Raw genomic sequence first — 23,376 nt, forward strand, 5'->3', positions numbered from 1 at the left:
CTAAAAGAACAGAACCCTTATATAAAATCCAGGAACAGTAGTTTGGAATTTGGTGCACTGACACTGAAGATGTTTATCACAAATAGTACAAATTGGCTGCATCCTAAACATTTTCACTAGAGCCATTTGAAGATACCCAGTAGTGGTGTAATTGTGACTAGTTATTGTTGCATGAAGCCTAATGGTCTTATAATAAAAGCCTGAGCCAGATATTGGGGTAAATGCTGAAAGATCAGAGGAAACAAGCCACAACCACTTCTCACCTCACCAACTCCTCAGCCGATCCTGTTTCCAGGAATCCTCAGACTGAATGCCTCTGAGTCCTCAGCCGAAAGGCTCTCTAGTTCCTGTCTCCTCGTGCCTTATATGCCTTTCTCCACCCAGCCATTTCACTTCCTGTCTCAACCTTCCTAGTGCTGGGATTAATGGCGTGTGTGCTTCCCAAATACTGGGGTTAAAGGTGTGTGCCACCACTGCCTGGCTCTGTTTTTCTCCTAGACTAGATCAATCTCATGTAGCCCAGGGTGGCCTTGAACTCACAGAAATCCAGACAGCTCTCTGCCTCCTGAGTGCTAGGATTAAAGGTGTGTGTCACCACTGCCTGACCTCTATGTTTAATCTACTGGCTTGTTCTGTTCTCTGATCTTCAGGTAAATTTTATTAGAGTACAACAAGATCTCACCACAAGTTATCTCTTTTTAAATCGTAATTTCTAATCTGTTACACGATACTGATTTGGGTATGCTCATTTTGTGCCCCAGCATTATCATGCCACTAACTGTATGATACATTCATGTATGTCATAACAAAAGTCCAGAACCTCAGAGGCTGAAAGGGAGTGACTTATTATCCTGAAGATGCTAGAAGTTTGGAGTCCAGACGTCAGCAGAGCCTCATCCCCTCTGAAAACTGCAGAAGCATCCTTTAGAAGTTTTCCCTTTTCCTAGCTTTTGGAAGTTGTCGGCTGCCGTTGATGTCCCTCGACTTGTACCTGCATAGCTCTAATATCTGTCTTCATTGTTCCGACCCATGGTGTCCTCCTTGCATGTGTGTGAAATTTCGTGCTTTCCATAAAGGCAAGACCATGTTGTTTCAGGAAGTGCCCTATGATGACCACGGGCTGGGTGCTTTTGACACTAATTGGATCAGATTAAGGAACTCGTAGAGCACTGGCAGAGCCCCATTCGGGATAGGACTGTAGCGGTGTTCCAGAGGAGATTGGTGTGTGAGCTGGTGAACTGCATGGGGGAAGATCTGTCTTCAATGTGGGGGATGCCCATTCAGCTGGTTATTGGGGGGATGGACAGAACACAATGGCAAGAAAAGGTAAATTATTTTCTACTCCCCCTACAGCTGAAGCACCCATCTTTTTCCTAACCTACAAGTTAAAAATGCCAAAATTTCTTGCCTTTACCTTCTGAAGTTTGTGCCAGCCACCCCCCCTCCCAACTCCCACTGCCACTTGCACAGGTTCTCAAGCCTTCCATCTCTGGCTGAGCTACATTGCAGGCTTCCATGCTTGTGGGGCTTTGGGGATGGGATTGAGCCATGCAGCTGACATCTCAGGGTCTCCAGCTTACAGCTGGCCTATCGTGGTACTTCTCAGCCTCCTTGATGGCATTAGCCAATTCCCCTAATCCCCTCTACAGCTTTATATCTGTCTGTGTCTCTCCACCTTATTGTTTCTTGCTGTCTAGGGAACCTTGACTGAAGTCTTCATTTTTATTTAATCATCTCTGCAAAGATCCACTTTTTAATAAGGTCATATTCATAGGTACTGGGGGGGGGCAGGGATTAGAGCTTCAACATCCTTTTTGGAAAGTAAAATTCAACCCATAATAGCAGGCTACTTAAATTTTCTGTATGTTAGTACAGAAATTTTCCTCTGCAAAAATATGTATCATTACTAAGGACCATTGTATTAAATTGGCCAATATTACCCCTTTATAATATATGAAAAACAATTGGGAATGTGAATAAACCCAATGGCTTCTTTATATGTTATCTGGTCAAATTACTTTTATTTAATACCGTTTCTCAAATCTCATTCATTTCTGCAAGTTTTTCTGCATGTTCTTTAAGATATACTAAATAGATATACCGAATAGTGATGCAATTTTTGTTTCCTAATTTTTATATATTTTAGTTCATTTATTATTATCACATTATTATAAGACTTTTTGAACAGATTTTGTGACACAAGGATGCTAAGCTAGTAAGTATTGTTTTGTTTGTGCTTTAGCTGGGAATTAGTCTGTAATTTTTAATCATTAAATATGACGATTGCTACAGGCTTACAATATTTCTCAGGTTAAGAAAATCTATTTCTAGTCATGATTTTAGAGATCTTTTAAATTAAATTTTGAGGGATCATTACTTTTGCTGCAACTGTTAAAAATGTTATATGGTTTTATTTCCCCCTTCATACCAACTCGAAAAGATAGAAACGGAGCAGTAAATAAAATTCAGGCTGTGGGAATAGGGAAAGAACACAAAAAAATCCTGGGATGGCTGTTTGCTTTTATTGCTTTGAAAGTATAAAATAGTGAGTGTGGAGAACCACCTTAGAGTTGGTAATGATACAATATGATCAATAATAGTTAGCACTGGTCTACAAATCCCTCCCAAACAGTAGAAATAAAGGGCATATATTTCACCCTGTCGTTTATAAAGTATAATTCTTTTCTGATTTCAAATGGAACACTGGAACCAATAGCAAAGCCCTGAAAAATGAAGGGGAGATGCCTGTAAGATGCTCTTAGTTACTTTTTTCACCACGGGAGTAAAATGCTTGGCTGCAGCAACCTAAGAGGTAAAGTTTTCTTCTGACTCAACTCCCAGTTTGACAGTACAGTCGACTGTGTGTGTGTGTGGGGGGCAGCAGGAGCAGGGGCAGCTGGTCACATCACACCCACAATCAGGAAGCGCAGAGAGATGAGCGCTGCTGCTCAGTGGGCCTTCTGCTCCCTTCCCCCTCTTTTGATAATATTTATACTTATTTATTGTATGAACATGCACATGCTATGGTGTGTGCATGGAGTCCAGAGGACAACTTGCAAGAGCCCATTCTGTCTCTCTACCAGGTGGGTTTGGGGGATCAAATTCAGGCTTGGTGGCAAGTACCTTCATCTTGCTGCTCCCACACCCTTTTTATTGAGTCTGAGTATCTGTCCCTCATTTAGGCAGGTCTTCCTTCCTCAGTTCCATCTCAGTGGAAGAGAACTCCCCCATAGACATGCCCAGAGGTGTGTCTTCCAGATCATTCTAAAATTCAGTAAAGTTGACAATGAGGATAAATGAGCCTGTAGTTTGGGCCTGAAGAATATGGTCTGATTTCATCTTCACTATGAGGTTGTCTGATATGGAGGCTGGAATTCAGTCTATAGTGTATATAGACTCTCTGCCCACCTAGTCTTCAGCTGCATAAGTCCTTTCTTTCTCTTTCCCTTTTTTCTTATAACCAAAGTTTCCATTGTTATTCGAAAGTTTATAGCACAGAGATGGATAAAGTCTTTGAGATATGGACTAGATAAAAACTTGGCTCAAATTCACACAAAACTTCCTAAAACTTGTTTGTACTTGGACAGACTTGGGGACTGATCTATCTCTTTAGATGACAAGTAGGTCCTGGCGTGGACCTCTGCGCTCATCTTTTGATTATGAGTAACATCTTGTTGTTTACATTTTAGGAGCTACTCTGACTTCAAACCTTCTGAGTGAAAAACGCAGAGGAGCAAGAAGGTTATGGCTTTATTCCAGAGTTTCTCTGCAGTGAGGAAATCTCAGTTTTAAAAATGTCTTTACTTATGAGCCATTGGTCTCAGTTGCTGGCAGCAGGATTATTTGTGATTGAAGGCTCAATGTGCAAAAACCAGAAGGTAATGGGCACAAATATAGCCTGGCTGGATACATACTTCAGTAAATCCCAATGAAAAAGGAATATTTCCTCTGCTTACCTCCTTGTGTTTCAAGTTCTTAAAACGACTACAGAGTCAGTGTTCAGAAACTGCCATTAGTCTTTCCCTCCCATTGTAACTCCCCCTTCTTTCCTTTTCCCACCAAGACTTCTTTTAGTGTCCGGTGTATGTAAGAGAAGGATGGGTCAAAAGTGCATAGTTCCAGTACTTCTTGACTTCTTAGTAAATGATTATTAATTTTTGACATGAGTATGTGCATGTAGTATGTGTATGGTGTGTGTGCATGTGTGCTCAGGCACAGAGACCACAGGAGGATGTCCTGTGCCACCATTGTTGTTCTCACTCTTTGATGTAGGGTCTCTTACTGAACCTGAGCTAAGCTGGTGCCTAGAAAACCCCAGTGATCCTCATGTTCCTACTGTTCTAATGCTGCAGTTAGAGGAGCTTGGGGCCACTCCTGGATTTTTAGGTGGTGCTAGGAATATTGTAATTCATGCTTGCATAGCGAATGCTCTTGCCTACTGAGCCATCTTTCCTGTCCAGTAAGTCATCAGTTTTCTTTTGTAATGAGAGATACACAAGTTTGGGTGTCATTTGTTATCACAAGGCAGAGAGCATTATAAAGGGAACCTCCATCTTGATGCCTTCTTGTGGTCAGAGATTAGAGATTGGGGAAATGACCTTAATGGATGTGAGATTCAATTTCTAGTGACATTCCTATAGGAACTGTGAGACAAAATCTGAGTCACTCGATTCAAACATGATGAAAAGTAGCGACAGACAACTTGAAAGACTGTATAAAAGGTTAATGGGTTACTATTTAAATAACATGTAAAGATTATTTTTTTCTACTTTTAAGGTCTGATTTTTCTAAGTTCGCACATAAATTCCTTTTTTATAATGGGTAAGCTGCCTTTCTCAGCGGCGTACTGTCATTCCTAAACAACTCTAGAGCTAAAAATTTTAAGTGCTGTCACCCAAAATTGCTAAACAGAACTTACTCTTTAATTTGTCTGTCACTCTTTCTGTCATTTTCCTTGCACTTTATGGTGAGGCATTGGTTCAACTGTCATATCTTAAGTCCTTTAAAATATAAAGAGAAAGCTCCAATCCACTCTCACAATGGCCATAGAGGGCACCTACAGTTGCTGAGGGCTCTTTGACCTAAAACTTTGGGGTAAACTGTGCCGACAAAGTGTGAGGTGATAATGTTTCAGTCAGCTTTTGTTCATTGGACAGTTAACTTATGAAAAGTAGAAGTATTTTTTAGGTATGGTTTTGGAGGTTCTGGTTTGAAGATCACTTGGGCCTGTGGCAAGGTGACACCTCCTGGCAGGATCACATGGTGGGGCAAAGCCTCATGCTTTGTGACCAGAGAGGAAAGACAGACATAACATGTTGCTAGGAGCATTATACTGTCCTCCAAGGGCATGTTCCAGTGAACTAAGAGCCTCCCACAAGACCCTACCTTCCACAGGTTCTATTACCTTCCAATATCACCACCCTGGAGATCAACACATGGGTTCAAATCTTGATGAGTAGTAAATCCTCCCTCTTTCTAAATGGATGACCTTTCTAGATGGATGATCTAGATGGATGATTCTAAGGTCTGTCAATAAGTGGCACAATCAGGAAAACTGAGAATAAAAAGATGGAGATAGGTTTAAGCTGCATGTGTTTAAGCTTTGTTAAGACTCTACTTAGCAAATGATTTACTGTAGTACATTTGAGTTTCTTAACAAAAGATACATAGAATGAGGCTGGAGAGATGGCTCAGTGGTTAAAGAGCAGTTGTTCTTGGAGAGGACCTCAGTTTGATTCCTTCCTCACATGGTAGCTTACACCATCTTTAATGTTAGTTCCAGGGATCTGATGATCTCTGCCAGCCTTCATGGATACCAGGTACACAAATGATGCACATACATACATGCAAGCAAAACATTCATACACATAAAAAAAGGATGTAAAGAACACACATAAACTAATGGGTAAGATGCATCAAAAAGTTCAGTCTATTTGACCTAGTTTTACCTGTTAGGTATATCCAACTAGGGAAAAACATTCAAGGAAGGAATAATTTACTTTCACAATCAGCTTTTTTTTGTGTCTCTGTATATGTGATTTCTGGGGGATGCCTATTGATTTAGGCATGAAGATTTTGTTCGGATTCCAAAGTTAGGCTGAATTCTCTGTTACTTTAGGGTCTGCTAAAGGATGCTTGAGGTTCCACATCAGGGAAGAAATGGTGCAGTAGAAATATCCTCTAACCTGTCAAGAAATTAAATAAGGTCCCAGGAAGAGACAAAGAGTAAATTCAATTGGATTCTTCCACCTCTGTCACAAGCCCCATTCAATTATTGCAAAAAGTCCTTGGGTAGAAAGAAGTAGAGGGAATGTGAAGGACTCTCCCATAATGTAGTGACATGTCATTATCTCTTTGTGCTCCTTAACAGGCTCCAGGATTTGTGGATAGGGTAATGTGTTAGCTAATGTTTTCATTGTTAGGATCAAACGCTCCATTTAAACAGCTTAAAGAGAGAAGAATTTATTTTGAGTCAGGAATGTGAAGCAACTGGAAGGAGAGAGAGAGAGAGAGAGAGAGAGAGAGAGAGAGAGAGAGAGAGAGAGAGAGAGAGAGAAGAAGAAGAAGAAGAAGGAGGAGGAGGAGGAGGAGGAGGAGGAGGAGAGAGAGAGAGAGAAAGAGAGAGAGAAGGAGGAGAAAGAAAGAGGAGAGAGAGAGAGAGAGAGAGAGAGAGAGAGAGAGAGAGAGAGAGGTGCTGCTCATTTACCGTTCTCATTTTTTATTCAGTCTAGAACCTCAGCCCATAGAATGGTGCCTCCTATTTTTAGAGGGACTCTTCCCACCTTCCATTGGCCTAGTCTATCCCTTACAGACATGCCCCCAAATCCCAGGCAATTCTAGATGCTGTCAAGTTGACAATGAGTATTAACCACCACAGGAGGTGACATCACCACCATTTTAGATGTTTTCATAGTTGCCAGTCCATGCAGCATGCAGTGAATAACTCTCCAGCCCATTAAAGAGATGCTCACTTTCACTTCACTTTTATCGGTTCCTGAAATGAGCCCACAGAGCATATTTGGCTTTTGCTGTTTCACACAGAGCCCTTAATAATATCACAGGGTTTTTTTGTTTGTTTTGTTTTGTTTTCATTTCCTGATTGCAGATTTCTTATTTCCATGGTTTTGTCTCTGAACTTTTGTGAAGAATTGGGGTTCAGGGAAAGGACCATGTTGGCATTCTAGATCATTTTGTCACAAAAGCTTCTTTATACCATGTCTCTAAGTGTACAACTTAGTCTGACCTCTGGGTCTTCTTGACCATTTTGCACATTGTCTGGGAGGCTAGGACCCTTGTTTTCCACCAAACTTGTCATCTTCATGATGGAAGGGGAGGAGGCTAAGGCTTGTCTCCAGTCCATTGTCTGTGTAGAGACCTCCAGGTATGATTTCACAGTGAGTGCTAGCAGTGATTTTTCACTGTCAACTTGACTAGATTTGTAATGATCTCAGAGGCTGAGGCTCACTTCTGGGTTTCCAAGAGGAAGTCTCACCCTGAATGAAGGGGGAAATCCACAATGAATGTAAGGAGCACCATCTTGTGGGCTGGGGGACCAGACAGAATAAAAGGGGAAAACGAGGAAAGTCAGCAAGGAGTATTGGTGTTCTCTCTCTCTGTTTCCAGGCTGACCAAGAGGTGAACACTCCTCTGCAGCACAGACCTCCTGCTGTGAAGCAGCCTGAGCTGTGCCTTCTCCCCTACACCATCAGAACCCTTTAAAACTACTGGCCAAAGTAGACCCTTCCTCCTTTAAGGGGTTTGCCTCAGGTATTTCAGCTACAGCAGCAACAAAAGTAACAAGTACAGTGCCCGTCTCAGGCCTTGCATGCAGAACCTGTGCAGTACATTGTGAAGGCCACTGTCTTTTTAGCTTTTCAAATAAATGTGACTTTCAAAATAAAACCATCCAATGAAATAATATTAGAAATATGAGGTCTGTGAAATATTTTTGACACTCCATCTATAGGTTATTTCCCCCCCCCCCCCCTTAGGATACAGGTTAAGTTTTAGAAATGTGAACAAGGCTACTTCTCAGGTTTTTAATATAGACATCAGCATCTGGGGAGGACATACCAGGGACACCTGTTTTCTGGACCACTCTGTAGAAAGTAGGAACATGGATTTTGATTGTCTTGCTGTGGGTTGAGTGTGCCCCCACAAAAGTTTTATGTGTAGAGCTTTAATTCTTTTTTTTTTTTTTTTTTTTTTTTTTTTTTTTTTTTTTTTTTGGTTTTTTCGAGACAGGGTTTCTCTGTGTAGCTTTGCGCCTTTCCTGGAACTCACTTGGTAGACCAGGCTGGCCTCGAACTCACAGAGATCCGCCTGCCTCTGCCTCCCGAGTGCTGGGATTAAAGGCGTGCGCCACCACCGCCCGGCTGAGCTTTAATTCTTAAGTGTGATTCTGTTGGCAGGATGGGTGTGGGTTATGGCATCAGATGCCCTCATGAATGGATTCACGCCTTTCTCTCAGGAATTGTTTAGTTATTTAATGAACTGGCTTCTGTTTACTCTCTAGAACACTCTCCTTCTCCTTTTCTAGTTTCTTAGATGCTAAGAGGCTGCCTAAGGCTCTCACTGAAGGTAGATTGTCCATTCTCGCTTTTCAAACGCCTAATCTGTGAGTCAGAATCTCAGGTGTTTTGCTCTGAGCATTGAAAGCAAACGGATCTGCTTTCCACGTAGAGACTTATCTAAACACGGGTGATCTCTCTGTGTAGCTTGGCTCCTATGTGCCCTAGGATACAGGAGCTCCACCTACTTCTTTCTCCCAAGCCCAACTGGGGAACACTTACATTTCCTGGCTTCCTTTCTTTCTTCTTTTGTGAGTTTTAGTTAAGGTTCATCTTAGGAAACTGTGCCTATCCTTTAAAAATCCTTATTGACGAGAGGTTCTGCTTTAATATACACTTAGTGATTCAGAATTCTGTGTCCAGGGTGCTTTCCAAGTGCCAACAACGTGTTTTAGTTTATATACTAAAGTCTCCATTTTATCCTGCAACCTTTTAGACTCGCATGGTGCGTTTGTCAAGCACAATTATGAAAGTTCTTATATGAGCAATGTGTAGTGTGGGCTTAATAGATAACATTAATAAACTCACACTTAATAACTGCACTAAAAGCCACCTCCATCTGGGTTTACTGGCACTAAACGGAGACATTACAGAACTTTGGGAATTTGATCAAGGCGCCGAATACTAATCTTAGATTACAAAACCATGGAATCTAACTGTTTAAACATGGGGAAACAAAGCAACTTAAGGACAAGCTTTTGGTAAAAGCATTGCAGTGTGGATTAATAATGAATGTGCTGAATGTACTTTATAATAAACCCCATCCTAATGGATTTCTTTTGATAGCTGAATTGGCAGTGGTACCTCGCATGGCTTCATTGACTCAATTCTTCAACATTCCTTGCTAGATTTATTGGGTTAAACTACATCATGCCTGTTATTACAGAACTATTTTAATTCATTTAGAAAGCATAATTAATTAAAAATATTGATAGAGACTGTAAATTTATGCAGAAATTGACAATGATACAAAAAGGAATTATAAAGTGAGGTCTTGGGGGGAAAGTGGCATAATTTACTCTGGTGGTAAGCAAGCAACTTTTACTTGGTAAAAACAGCTCAAAATTCAACTAAAACTTTTCATGAAGACATTGTTGAATGTTTATCATATATAGACAACACAGATGAGATACCCAGTGAACGAGTCTAAAAATAGCCACACCAATGTTTTAGAAATAAGCAGCAAAAATTATGATTTGCATCAATTCTGAAATTAGAAGTAGACATGAGATGTAAACAGGGGAAAACATCCCATTTGTGATGTTTCCTAGTCTAGCACTTTTGGCCTTTCTTCCCCCCCAGAAATTGAATATAAATCCTGTGAGAATCCCTCGGAACACATGGAGAACTGCAGATCAAATAGACTATGTCTTAGCAAAGCGAGTTTGTTTTTCCCAATCTTTGCCTCAACCTTTTGGAAATTGCATTGGTTTATATTTGTGTAGAGTATTCCTTTTGCAGAAAAGGTTCATTCTGGAGTTAAGCTATGTGGTCACTGTGCAACATGTCATTTTGCATTTGTTTTCAGAGTCCTTTAATTCCCATTGGGTTATAATCATCTAACACTCATATCATGGTTTACCTGCCACAAAGGGTTTTTGTTTTTAATATTACAATGTGATTCATTATTTTTTAAAAGCTCATTTAAAACATGACTGTATTTTATGAGTATATTTACATAAAAAACATACCATTGATGTCAGTGGTGACTTTTTGGGGAAGAAGAAAGACTTGGGTATCTGTCACTAGGGACCCTCTTCTTTCATGCTCACTGTTTTAGTTATCCTTAAAACAACCTTGGAAACACATACAAACTGCAGTTTACAGACAAAGCTTCTCCATGTTCATCCCCCACACAGTGGGGCATCCTCTGTATTTTAGCTACTTCAAATATATGAAAGACTTCGAATGCTGGCCAGTGGGGCAATAAAAAAGTGAAATTAGTAGATGATATCAGGGCTTAGAATGTTTAATTGTTCATTAGAAAGATATGCAGATTTGAGTGAGGCGGATAGAGGATGGAGGGTGTTGCTGGGGGAGATAGGAAGGTGATACTGGAGCAAGGCTTTGAAAGAGGGTATCTGGGTGGAGAGCATTCGGACAGGGAACTGCCAGTGCACAGAGAGATCACAGGGCAGAAACGTGGCCCCCAGGAAATACAAAGTAGCTGGTGGAGCTGGAACAGAGTGAAGACAGAAAACCAGGTAGGAAAGTGGGGAGACAGTGCAGGGCTTTGAGCAAAGAAGTGCCGCAGTCTTCCCTGGGTTTGAAAAGCATCACCCAGCATTTGCTTTGAGATGGACTATAAAGGGGCCACGTTAGCTGGAAGCCCAGTTAGAAGGCCAAGGCATTAATCCAGAAGAGGAATGGGTGATGGCGGTTCAGACCAAGGAAAAGGCAGTAAAACAAGATAAGAAATAAAAATAATTTGAGCATATTTTGAATGCAGAACCAAGAGAGTTGAGTCAGGAAAGGGAGACACGTGAAAGGGGACTCTGAGGGGCTTTCTTTGTTGTGTTTTGCTGTTTTTGTACATATGGAACATTGGAAAGATGTTGCTCCATTGCCACAAGCTTCACTGAGGGAAAGGTAGGGAGCAGGGTTGGGGCGCGGAAGAGCTTTCCAAGAAAAGGAATGCTGTTTTCTGCGTCTATAGCCTTATCTATGGCAGCTGTCAAACAGGTAGGCAGGCATTTGAATCTGGAGTTTGGGAGGGAAATCTGGAGTAGATCTGGACCTTTGGCAATTGCCACTATGTTGATGCCGTGAGATGAACTAGACTACCAAAGACATAAAGTAGTAGCTCTGTGGCCCCCCAAGTGCCTTTGTGCTATAGCCTAAAGGCAGACTTACAGAAACAAATGTGTAATTGCAGTTATACAATAACATTTTTTGAATAACATCTTTTCATAGCTCTGTGGTACAAGAAGTCAGGGATGACCTTTTCCAGGGGTAATTCCTCCAAAGAGACTTGAAGGAAAGACAGGAAGGTTGGCATTTAAAAGGGAGAAGATTGAGAGAAGAGACCCAAGGAAGAAAGTGGTCCCAGCAGTTTATTGGAGTCAGGGTGGGGACCTGGGTTTTTGATGAGAAGAGTGTAGGTGAAAGAAGAATGTGGTGTGCATGTGGAAGATGATCTGAAATGAGGTAGGAGAGGAAGTCAGGGACTGCATTAAAAAGATTCACATAAAGATTATGAACTTGGGAACAGCCTTTCAGAAGGCTAGGAAGAAAGACTTTAAAACAAGGAATTAAAACCCCTTCATTGGAAATAACTTTAGTAAGCCTTTCAAGAATAGTGCAATGGAAGCTGCTGCTTAAAACATATAGCACATATTTATCATAGACATGGGAGAAAGCGGGTGGATGGTTGGTGGTGGTTAGTGTTAATTATTAATGGGACAAAATCTAGAATTACCCATGAGCTTCTGAGCACGTGTGTGTGTGTGTGTGTGTGTGTGTGTGTGTGTGTGTGTGTGTGTGTGTGTGCGCGCGCGCACATTCCTACATTAACTGATGTAGGAAGACCCATCTTAACTGTGAATGGGACCGTTCCCTAGGCACTAGTGAAGAAAGTGAGCTGAGCACTTGCATGCATTCATTGCTCTTCATCCCTGAGTGTTGATGCAATAGGAAGTGTAGCAGGAATCTTAAAAGTTCTTATTAATAAAATCAAACCCGAGGCCAGTAATTGGGGTCCATGCTGGTAGATCAGAGAGACAGAGCAAGCCACAGCTATCTCACCTCGCCACTTCCTCAGCTGGTCCTGTTTCCTCAGACTGGAAGCTTCTGTGTCCTCATCCCAATGGCTCTCAGCTGAACTGCTGCTTGAAAGCCTGAAGCTTAACCAGCCAAAATCTTAACTAGCCAAAATCCTCTAGTTTCTGGTCCTCACGCCTTATATATCTTTCTACTTTCTACCACCACTCCCTGGGATTAAAGGCTGGCTTTCTGGGATTAAAGGCGTGTCACCATGCTTGGCTGTTTCCAATGTGGCCTTGAACTCACAGAGATCCAGAGGGATTTCTATCTCTGGAATGCTAGGATTAAAGGTGTGAGTGCCACCATTTTCTAGCCTTTATATCTAGTGGCTGTCTGTTCTCTGACCCCAGATAAATTTATTAAGGTACACAATATTTTGGGGAACACAATACCACTACAAGGAAGAGCTCCTTTAAGCTCCTGTGCTATGGCCTCCAGCTGTGAAGGAGTATAACCTGGAACTGCAAGTCAAAATCAGCCCACCCTTCCTTACCCTTACATTGCTTTTGTTTAGGTCATCTTGTCACAGCAACAGGAAAATAAAGTAGGGCAGTGACGCACTTGAAAATAGGTTCTCAGGGCATGATGCTTTAGATCAAAACAAGGTAGAAACACTACTACCATCCAATATTACAGTCATTTACTAAAAATTAAATCGTAAGAGATTAGTGAGGAACAATAGGAACCAAATATGGTGTGCCTGGTGGTGCAACCTTCATACTGAAAGCTGTGAAAGCCCTTTTTAAATTGAGAAAAAGAGGATAACCAGGCACATAAAGTAACGAGTAAATTGCTAAAGAGCAGGTGGCTGGCTGTGGCTGTCCTGCCTTTCGATGCTAGAACAGGTCGCAGCTAATGAGTGATGACAAGCTGTTTTCTATGTACTGTGAGTCCAAAAGAGGAAGAGGCTGCTGTAAAGGATTTTGCAGTGACAGGGGAAGGATTTTTTTTTTTTAATCTTCAAATGTGCTATAGTGGATTTTGTGTTTGCCTTTTCTGAAAGATGTTAGCAGCTAGATAGAGCAAAGGTTGACGAAGTCTAAAACAGGAAACCACGGGCAGTCTTGGTGTTTTCTTGTTGGACTTGTGTGATATAATTGCCCCTTTATTAGTCTTGTGGCAAGATTGTAATAAAGTAGCATAAATGAGAGACTTAAATTACTGGAATATTGTGGTGGTATTGTGTTCACCAAAATATTGTGTACCTTAATAAACTTACCTGGGGTCAGAGAACAGACAAGCCACTAGTTAGTCAGTGATAGCACACACCTTTAATCCTAGCATTCCAGAGATAGAAATCCCTCTGGATCTCTGTGAGTTCAAGGCCACATTGGAAACAGCCAAGCATGGTGACACGCCTTTAATCCCAGAAAGCCAGCCTTTAATCCCAGGGAGTGGTGGTAGAAAACAGAAAGATATATAAGGCGTCAGGACCAGAAACTAGAAGATTTGGCTGGTTAAGCATGTGGCTGGTTAAACTTCAGGCTTTCCAGTAGCAGTTCAGCTGAGAGCCATTGGGATGAGGACACAGAAGCTTCCAGTCTGAGGAAACAGGACCAGCTGAGGAATTGGCAAGGTGAGATAGCTGTGGCTTATTCTGTCTCTCTGACCTTCCAGTATTCACCCCAATAACTGGCCTCGAGTTTGATTTTATTAATAAGAACTTTTAAGATTCATGCTACAGGAATATACTTGCTCACAGCCAGGAAGGCTGGAAGTCTAAGATCAAGGACCAGCAGGGGTTTTCTCCTGTCCCCATGTCTTTCCAAGGTGTCTGTGTCCTTATCCCTTGTTCCTATAAAAATATCAGTCAGATTGACTTAGTGACTGTCCAAATGGTCCCATTTTAATGAATTACCTTTTAAAGTCTCTATCTCTGAATATAGGCACATCTCAAGATTCCAGAGGTTGCTTTCTATCAATGAACTTTATGGGAACACAATTCAGCCCATAATAGGCCCCAGCTAGGAACTCATGCCAAGGCCAGGAGAGTGGCATCGAGGGACTGCCATTGCAAGACTGGCAGGGTTTCTCAGGGTTTCTTGACACTATGAGGAGTAGCCAGGAGAGCAACAGCACATGCTCAGGGAATTCTGGACACTTCCTAACACTTTAAGTTTGCAATGCAGTTTCTCATTTTCTTGGGAAGGTACCTGGAAGGGAGAAGACATTCTTCATGAACACAATGGGCAGTGAATTCTGAATTGAAGAATATTTTCAAAATTCTTTTGAGAAATGTTGGATTTCTTGCCAACAAGCACTAAATAGTCTTAGAGAAATGTCTTGAAGAAAAAAAAATTCATGATCTCACTGTTATGGTTTTGATATTTGTATCTTCCTCAAATTCTCCTGCTGAAATTCTTCCCCTAAAACTGGTGGGCATTAGGCAGGGAGCCTTTAGGGAATCCAATAGGTCACGAGAGCAGCACACAGATGGAGTCAGAGGACATATTTCAGGTTAGGACATGTATTGTCCTATTTCTCAGCACACAGGTAGGGAGGTAGCAGTCTGAGCTGAGGGTGGAGAAATAATTAAGATCTGGAGTGTTCCTCTGAGGAAGACATCTTTGGGCTGATATCTAAGGAGAACCTTGTAGTAAAAGGGCTCTTAGAAATCCCTTAGTTACATGTCCTGGGCTAGGTCAGGTGACCTCACTTTTGTTCTGACCTTCTGGAAATTGTAAGTGGTGAAAGCTTTATTCCAGTTAACGACAACTTACGCAGAGCCTAGTAATTGTGCCACCACAGACACAGCTCTGATTTACTTACAGTCACCACCTTTTATCAACACTGATTTGCTGCTGTTTTTAGTGCATAATAAGCTTAGCACTAAGGCCATGGTAATTCCTAGTGCAGGCTTAATAGGAAAAGAATCATTTCCTAAATAAAGTGCTCATAAACGATTTGCATGTTCAACTGTAGGGGGAGTGAATATTCATAGTAGGAAAATTCCACTGAATAAAGTGAATCTAATGGTTACTAGGGATTTGAAAACTTAGAAATAGCTTATAAATATCAGTATATTACCAAGATTGCAAATTACTCTGTTATTAAATCATAAAAGTCTCAACTTTTACCACAATAAGGTTCTGAATGCTCAATATTCTCCTGCCATTTAACTAGAACACAATTTTTCCTAGATACAAATGGATGTATTAATTTCCATAAAACTGTTATCTTTTTACAGTATATTTAGTTCAGATCCAGTTTCTATTTCCACTAAAGTAATGGTCTGTGATACATAGAGTCTATTTTATATGACTAATTAGAATAGTGTATGGGGAAAAAATAGGTTTGCAGGTAATATTGAAATTAAATATGTTAATCTGTACCTCAGTGTGCACGTTTTATATGAGCTTTAATTTGCCAAATAAATTATAGTTCTGTGCTTATAAGGTGCCCTTGGAAGAGTGTCCTATTTTTGAGTACTAATATCATTTGGGAAACAAATATACAAAGCCTTTAGCTATAGGCTACACTTGCATAAATTAAGGCATGAGCACTTGCTTGGGAAGTCAAACCATAGCATCTCAGCTTTCTTAAACACTCTGAATTGTTAACGTGATTTTTTTTAAACTATGGTTACTAATATTAAGATAATAAATAATGTTTAGTTTCAATATTGCACCCTCAGTCAGGGCGTAAATTCATTTTGAATGCTGTGTTGAATTAATGTACAATAAACATACTGCAGTTTGCTATCAGGAATTCTCGATGAAATGCAGGAAGTGGGTTCTTTGCTTATGCATTAGCACCAGCACTCTTGCTCTGTTTAATTTTAGCTATTTACAGAATTGCTCTACTGACAGTCCTCTTTATTTTAATGTGATAGTTTTAAGGTTAACCATAAATGGTATGGCATAGTATTTGAAGTAGGTTATAGTGCTGATGTAAGAATATAGGACCCTTTCCACCATTAGCCACCTAAAGTCAGAATACTCAGCTGTCTACTTGGGCAAATTGTGGGTCAGGGGCCTGCCAAGCCATTGGTGTGGTCCAAGAGCTGTTGAGAGCCCCAGAAGGGAGTAGGACACAAAGGAATTGCCAAAGAAAGCAGTGTTGCTGTTGGAAACAGAATCTCACCTCAGTGACAGCAGTTGCCACCCATGTCTGAGACAAGTGACAAATATGTTTAAAATGTTTCATATTGTTGCCTAATTGGTTAGTTTCTTTTTATATCTATTAAAATTAAAACCTTTAGAATTTTGGACCCAAAAGCAGAAAGAATATGCTGAACTCTGCATAGTACCCAGGCTTGCAACTAAAGAGAAGAGGAGTCCAGCGTGGCAAAGTGTAAGATCTATGCTGCAATAACCAAGTGATGGAGACTGGCGGTCTTAATGAGAGGAACTTCTCACAGTTTGGGGGACTAAAGGGCTGATGTCAGGGTGTTAGCATGGTTGGGCTCTGGTGAGGACCCCCTGTTTCCTGGTGGCTGCTTCTTCCCTTTGTCCTCACAGGGCAGAGAGAGCGAGCAAGTCCAAACCCCCCCTTTTGATAAGAACACAGCTCCCGTTGACTCAGAATTCCACCCTCTGCCTTCACCTAATTCAAGTGCTTGTGTAAGGGCCCAATCTGTAAGCAGAGTCACCCTGAGTGTTAGAGTCAATATAGATATTTGCAAGGGAGGCGTAATTGACTTTGTAGTGTTTACTAAGTTATTTAACATCACTTGATTTTGTTTTTAGATTTATTTTAGTATAGGTACCCGCCGAGTATACGTGTGTGTTGGTGTGGAGGTATGTGTGTGTGTGAGTGAGGGTTCCCATGGATCCTCTGTAGCTGAAGTTGTATGTATGTGCTTTCAAGCCGGCCAGTGTGGGTGCTTCCAACTAAACTTGGGTCTTCTGCAAGAGCAGCAAATGCTCTTAACTGGTGAGTGCTTAAGATAATTAAAAAACAAAGGACCATAATGATTTTTGTAGCCAAAGACCCTTCTGGCAGTTTGGGAGAATCTGTGGACTCTCCCACAATTAAGTTTTAAGTGCGTAAAGTATTACATAAGATTATAAAGGAAACCAATTATATGGAAAACAATTAGTAAAAGTATTTAAATGTTGTGATATAGAGATAGGAGTCCATTATGAATACACTGAATAAAATCTCCTAGTAGTGAGTCTAATAACGATCAGTTTGGGGCAGTGATGAAAAAAATGATGTTAGAATAGATATGGTTACTAATATAGTCTAAAAATTCCAGTGATTTCTATTGCTGACAAGGTCATAGCTAAAACTGATGTTATTATGATTAAGTTCGAGCATTTATAGTGGAAATAAATGCAAAATACATTTAAAGACTTTTTTAATTCTATGCATGTTAAGAAGGTCACTTTTAATATTCTTTTTATTTATTCTTTGAGAATTTCATATACATACATAGTGTATTTTTATTTTATCCACATCTTAAAGTCTGGTTTAAGTATACAGAATGCCTATGATCCTAAAACTATGTCAGCTATTATTAAACTTAATAATAGAGAACTTTTCACTATTTTTATTATAGAAGAATTTAGTTTCAAATAATATTTTAAAAATTGTGGGTTTCAGCTGAGGATGAATGGACTACTAATTAGTGTTAGAGAGATTTAAAGTGGGAGAATTATTTTAACAAGTACTCCTACTTAGGAAGGCATTATTACAAGAGAGCCCATCTTTAAACCACTCACTAAATTCAGACATACTTCCTTTTTGCAACTGACTGATTTAGGAAAACTATATATTTTGTGAGCTTTACGAAAATTCCCATCAAGAAAAAATAAATCTGGGTTCACTCCATGTGAAATAGTGCATGTATGATTTTTCTCTCTGTAATTCCTGAGTTTGGCCCTTTCAAGTAAGGAAGACATATAACCAAAATGCAAAACTATTTTCTGTACTGGAGATAAAATGCTCCTTCTTAAATAGGCCACCGTGAAATGGAGACAGGTTCTTTGGGCATCATGGTCAGAATGCTGAGGAGGACTACTTCAGTAAAGCGGCCAACTGCCTTTGGCTACAAGAAAACCCAACCACTTCTGCAGGGCATGTGATTGTTGGCTAAATCTGTCCAGAGGTACTTTAACTCTGGAGGCATAATTAGTAAAGTGTGGCGATGATGAGATACATCTCCAGGAAGTTTCAGCAAGTACCACCAGGCCCATTTAGCCTGAATCTGAGCACAAGACCTTTTCAGTGAAATGGACACTTGGCATGTGTTACTTCTAGTATGATGTTCCTGGTCCTGGTATCTACAAAATAGTTGATTTCCAAACCATTTGTGTTTATCATGTTTAGGTATTCCATCACCAAACAGAAGAACCTATAATCACAATACAAATAAACACAACATTTTTATGGCACTAAAAATTGCTTTAAAGGATGTATCTTACTGAAGTACACTGATTAGGTGATAAAACAGCTTCATTATTTTAGTGGTTTTACCAAGGCCACAGAAGTCAGATGTTGTAACATTAGGGCTAGAATATGATTCATCTCTCTCCAAATCTGGTGTTCTTTTTTACTGGAATCTGTGGTTTAGAAAGTAAATTTTATTTCTATTTGTGTGTATGGGTCTGTATGAGTGTATACCATGAATGCATGTGTGGTACCTGTAACAACAGGAAGAGGTTGTTAGGAGCCCTAGAACAGATGGTCATCAACCATCAGATATAGGTGCTAGAAATGAGCTCCAGGCCTTTTAGCTTCTGAGCCAGCTTTCCAACTAAGTCTCTGGCTTTTGAAAAGAAGAAGATAATACCTCTCAAGAAATCACATTTCAAGAAACAATGAATACACTAATTGTTTAATCAGTATGTGTTCATCAAAGATCTCTAGCATGACTAGTAATATTCTATGCATCTGTATTATGTCATGGTTTCTGCCTATGAGAAGCTGAACGTCCAGTGGTGCAGATGTGAATCGAGTAATTATAGGTGGGGGTGATGATGTTGAGGTTCCAGGTAGCAGGGCCTATTTCTTTTTCTACTTTTTGTTTAATACCTGCACACACTGACAGTGACCTTTACATTGCTTAAGTGCAGAGCTTTGTCATGTCAAATGGAGACTTCCGTGTCTTTCTGTTTGGGTTTGAGTCCTTTATCCTATTTGAGCTAGACCTCTCTGGCCTTCAGTCTCTTTCTCTGTAAACTATAATAACAACAGAGCTACCTCCAAAGCTGTGCTGGAGACATAGTGAGACTGTCTACCAAAAATGATGAGACAAGCACCCTATAGGGAGCACTTTATACATGGAAGCTATTACAATTGCTAGTCATTTCTTAGTGGATGAGACATGTCCCCTAGAACTTACTCTTTGTCTTCGATTAATGTTTTCAATGAATGCATAACCATCCAGATGTCATCATGTCCCTGCCCAGGCCCCAGTGTTTCAACTTCAGAGTGAAGTGTTTTCTATCACTATGATCTGGTCCATTTCTTAAACCCAGCCTAATATTTCAGTCAAGAATGAGTTTTTCACCTTTAGTCTTACAGGAAGCAGAGATAGGTCTCAGATCTTTGTTGAAATTCTGCAATATGCAATTTAAAGTTAGATTGACCTTCAAGCTGACACAGTAAAATAAACAGTTTTATAAATGAAAATGGCTAATCTGGAATTGATCATAGCTAAGAACTTCATTTCTTATTCATTCTCTTCATACAAGGTTGATATCATGCAAGTGAACACTAATAATGGGCTTCATTGTGGGGCTCACTGAAGATACAGTTAGAGGAAATTAAGGGCACCAAGAATGGGCAGGAACCAGAGACTGCCATATACTTCCTTATTTCAGACAGTCATTACATTTAAATGTAGGTATGTCTAATTAAAAGTAGTTGCTATATCAAATTTTACTATTGGAGTCTTTGTTTTAACTATTCTGGTTCTGAAGAAGTCAGGTTACTTAGAAAGAAAGTGTATGGGAGAGCCCCCATATACACAGACTTGAGGAAAACCACAGCTCTGTGGCTTCAAATGTATCTCTTAAAAGCATTGTGCAACAACTTCAATTTTTTTTCAGAGGCAGGGGGAGAATATTAATTAAAAGCACTTTACCCAAGAAAGTACTATGATAGGAAATAAAATTTTGAACTAGTAAAAGATACAGACAAGTCAGAGCTTCCGATCAGGTCCCGTTCCAGAGACTCTGCAGACTTGAGGAGCCTGGAGACGGTGGGAGAGCTCATGAGCGGGCTGGGCAATTGACCTTTGTTCTGGTTCTGCAGTTCTGAGGTCAAGGAAAATGGTGGATCAGCAAGGACGGGCTGAGGGTGGTAAATAAGGCCTAGGCCCACGCCTGAGTGGACTGTACTGAACTGTGTAGTCCTATGCATACGGCCCGACAGCGAGATGGATGGCCTGGAAGGAGTGGTCCTCAGAGCAGCCTCCAGGCGGGCAGATTTTTATGCAAACGTGTATGCATGCTGCCAGCACCCCACCCCACCCCCGCCCCCATACATGCATACACGTGCGAGCGCATGCACGCACATACTGACACTTAAAAGCCAAGCTTTTTGGGGATTGGGCATGAGAACTTTAAGCCTAATGAGACCCTTTCTGGTTCGTACTTACTACCTTTAACTGGCTGGAGAAGCACTGCTTATGTATTTATAGTAATTTCCTTCTTTGTAACTGGAAAACAAATCGTGGTTGACTTCAGTAACATCACATCTACAATTTCTAACAAATTATGAACTTTCTCAGTGTGATAGTGTTATGGATGACATGTAACTGGTACTTAATGGAAGTGGTTTTTTCAGCTCTGGGGACTGCAATCAGGGGTTGCATCACCAGCTAGGCGTTGTACTACATCTTCAACTCTTTTTTTTTTTTTTAAAATTACCTTTTCCCCACTTTTTTAGTTTGAGTCAGTATCTTCCTAAGTTGCCTTGAAGTCATTTTATAAGCCCAGGCTGGCCTTGAACTTGTGATCTTCCTCCCTTAGCTCTCTAAGGAGCTGGAATGACAGGTCTGTGCCGCCAAGCCCGTGTTTGAAAATAAAAGTGTTCAATTGACTGACAGAGTAAAGGTGAAACGTATTACGTTCAAGTCATTTAGGCCTAGCAATTAAATCTAAGAGTGCACCTAAATTCAGTAAACCCCAAATTCACAACAGTGAAGAAAACAAAGGGCCTAGAATTGGTGTGTAGCAGAGACTGGCCTCAATTAATATCTAAAAATTCTATTTTCTTTCATGTACTCTCTGTATTTCTGGAACACTGGGTCTGTGTGGTCTTATTTTTCTTTTACTTTTTGTGTCAACTTTCCCAAAGCAATACGACCAGAATACCATCACTGATTTAAGCCTCTCTGGAGACACCCGGTCATTGATTGTCTCTTCCCTTCAACTCTCCTCCACAGAAACTCGGTGCCCAGATGTTTCAGAATCCAGATGGCCCATGAATCCTCTATTACCCAGAAAGGAGGGAGATGTGCACAAAAGTGGAACGTTTAAAAGGAAAAACACCATTTAGCACCGGCATGGAATGGCAGCACACAGGGCTCAAGGAAGAGCTTCCTGTGCTGAAGCAGCAACTTAAAGCCACACGGGCGGCTCCCTCAGCAAAGCTGGCTTCAGCCTGGCTTCCCCCATCACCAGGAAGAGGGCTGCAGAGGTCCACGCCTTTAAAGGGCAGACAGCATGGAAGAACACTCATGTACAATTTAAAGTAGCAGCTAAAATTGGAATGGTCACAAGAAAGCCTGCTTCTTTGCAATTAAATTGACAAGCTGTCTGTGATTACCCTAGGGAACTTGGCAGCTGAGTGATAAAAAGACTGCAAGTGTTGAAAGGTCTAACACAACTTCCTAGGTGGACAAAGACCACATCTGCTTAATATACTGATTGGGAGAGTTGTGGAATGTTCGTGGCTGAATTAGCCCAGGAGAGACACTAATGATACCTTTTCCCCTCAAAGACCCTCTGCTCAGAACCCATTTTGGAAATTTCCCACAAGTATTTGGAAGCATGCATTAAAAAAAAAAAATGCTGCCCAGTACTACAATACTGATTTTATTTAGTCTGAGCCAGCCATCCCAGATTACCAGAATTGAACCAAAACCTTCTATCAAGTTATGTGATACAAAAACTGGATACTGGAGAGACGCTGTCTGGTAACAATCAGCAACTGGAGATCGTGGGGAAAAAAGATGGTTTAACACAGCTATTTATTAGGCGAGAATTACATGAGACTTCCATTGTTAGGTCTTTTTAATTTCAGTGTACCACCTTTTATAAGGGAAAGTGCACACGGTGATGAGACCTCACATTCACTAAAGGGGTGGTGGCTATGTCTGTTTGACTCTGCATTCTCTCCAAAGACTGAGGAGTGTTTAATTTAGCAATCCTGGAAAATGGCTTGTGACTACTTCTAAAGCAGCACTACCCTGAGCAAGATTTCTGAAGCAGGCGAGTACTTTTGATGACCTCAGCTTTCATTTTAAAACTAGAGAGTTTTCCAATTACCTGGCAGTGTTGATTGGTCTTTGAGACTATGTGGTACTTCAACAAAATTATTCAGTGTTCAAGGCCACTTAGATGCTCAATGCTTGTCAACATTGGATAAAGATTCTTTAATATTTCCTTTGAATGAATTAATAAATACCTTTTAAAATGTAACACATTGCATTTTATAAAATGATTTTTTCCTCCAACATGATCCTTTTTTCCTTCCCCATAACAGCTTTGTGGAGTAGGTTTTTGTCCCCACTTTAAAGATGAAGGAAGAGAGGCTCAGAAAGGTTAAGTGAGTGACTTGCCTAAGGTCACACAGTAATTGGCAGAGCTGAGAGTCTTTGCACTACAATCAAAGAGAGTCTGAGAGCTGGGCCTAATGTGGAGCATAGTGTGAACTGTTTAAAAAAAGTCCTTCATTTGCAAAGCCTAAGTCAACACATTTGTGTAAATTGAACATTCAAACTTCCCTTTTGGGATAACTGGATGAGATGATACATGTCTGCTGATGCCTTCAGCCAGACTCCTAAGAATCTGAATCTAATTATTGAGGAAAAAAATACTTGTAGTCTTCCCTCCCATCACGTTGAAGGTTGTACACTTATGTACTCATT

At 40.6% G+C, this 23,376-nt stretch overlaps 1 protein-coding gene across 1 annotated transcript in view; it reads left to right on the forward strand.

Annotated features, from left to right (window-relative positions):
* Positions 1-22,927, forward strand: part of LOC143274008 (uncharacterized) — a 201,067-nt gene extending 178,140 nt beyond the window's left edge. Inside the window, exon 3 of the mRNA XM_076575088.1 lies at positions 21,670-22,927. The gene's annotated coding sequence lies outside the window, so the exon portion shown is untranslated. The remainder of the gene's footprint in view (positions 1-21,669) is intronic.
* The last annotated feature ends 449 nt before the right edge of the window (positions 22,928-23,376 follow it).

The sequence above is a fragment of the Peromyscus maniculatus genome, chromosome 6 (assembly GCF_049852395.1).
Source record: "Peromyscus maniculatus bairdii isolate BWxNUB_F1_BW_parent chromosome 6, HU_Pman_BW_mat_3.1, whole genome shotgun sequence".
NCBI classification, from domain to species: Eukaryota; Metazoa; Chordata; class Mammalia; order Rodentia; family Cricetidae; genus Peromyscus; species Peromyscus maniculatus.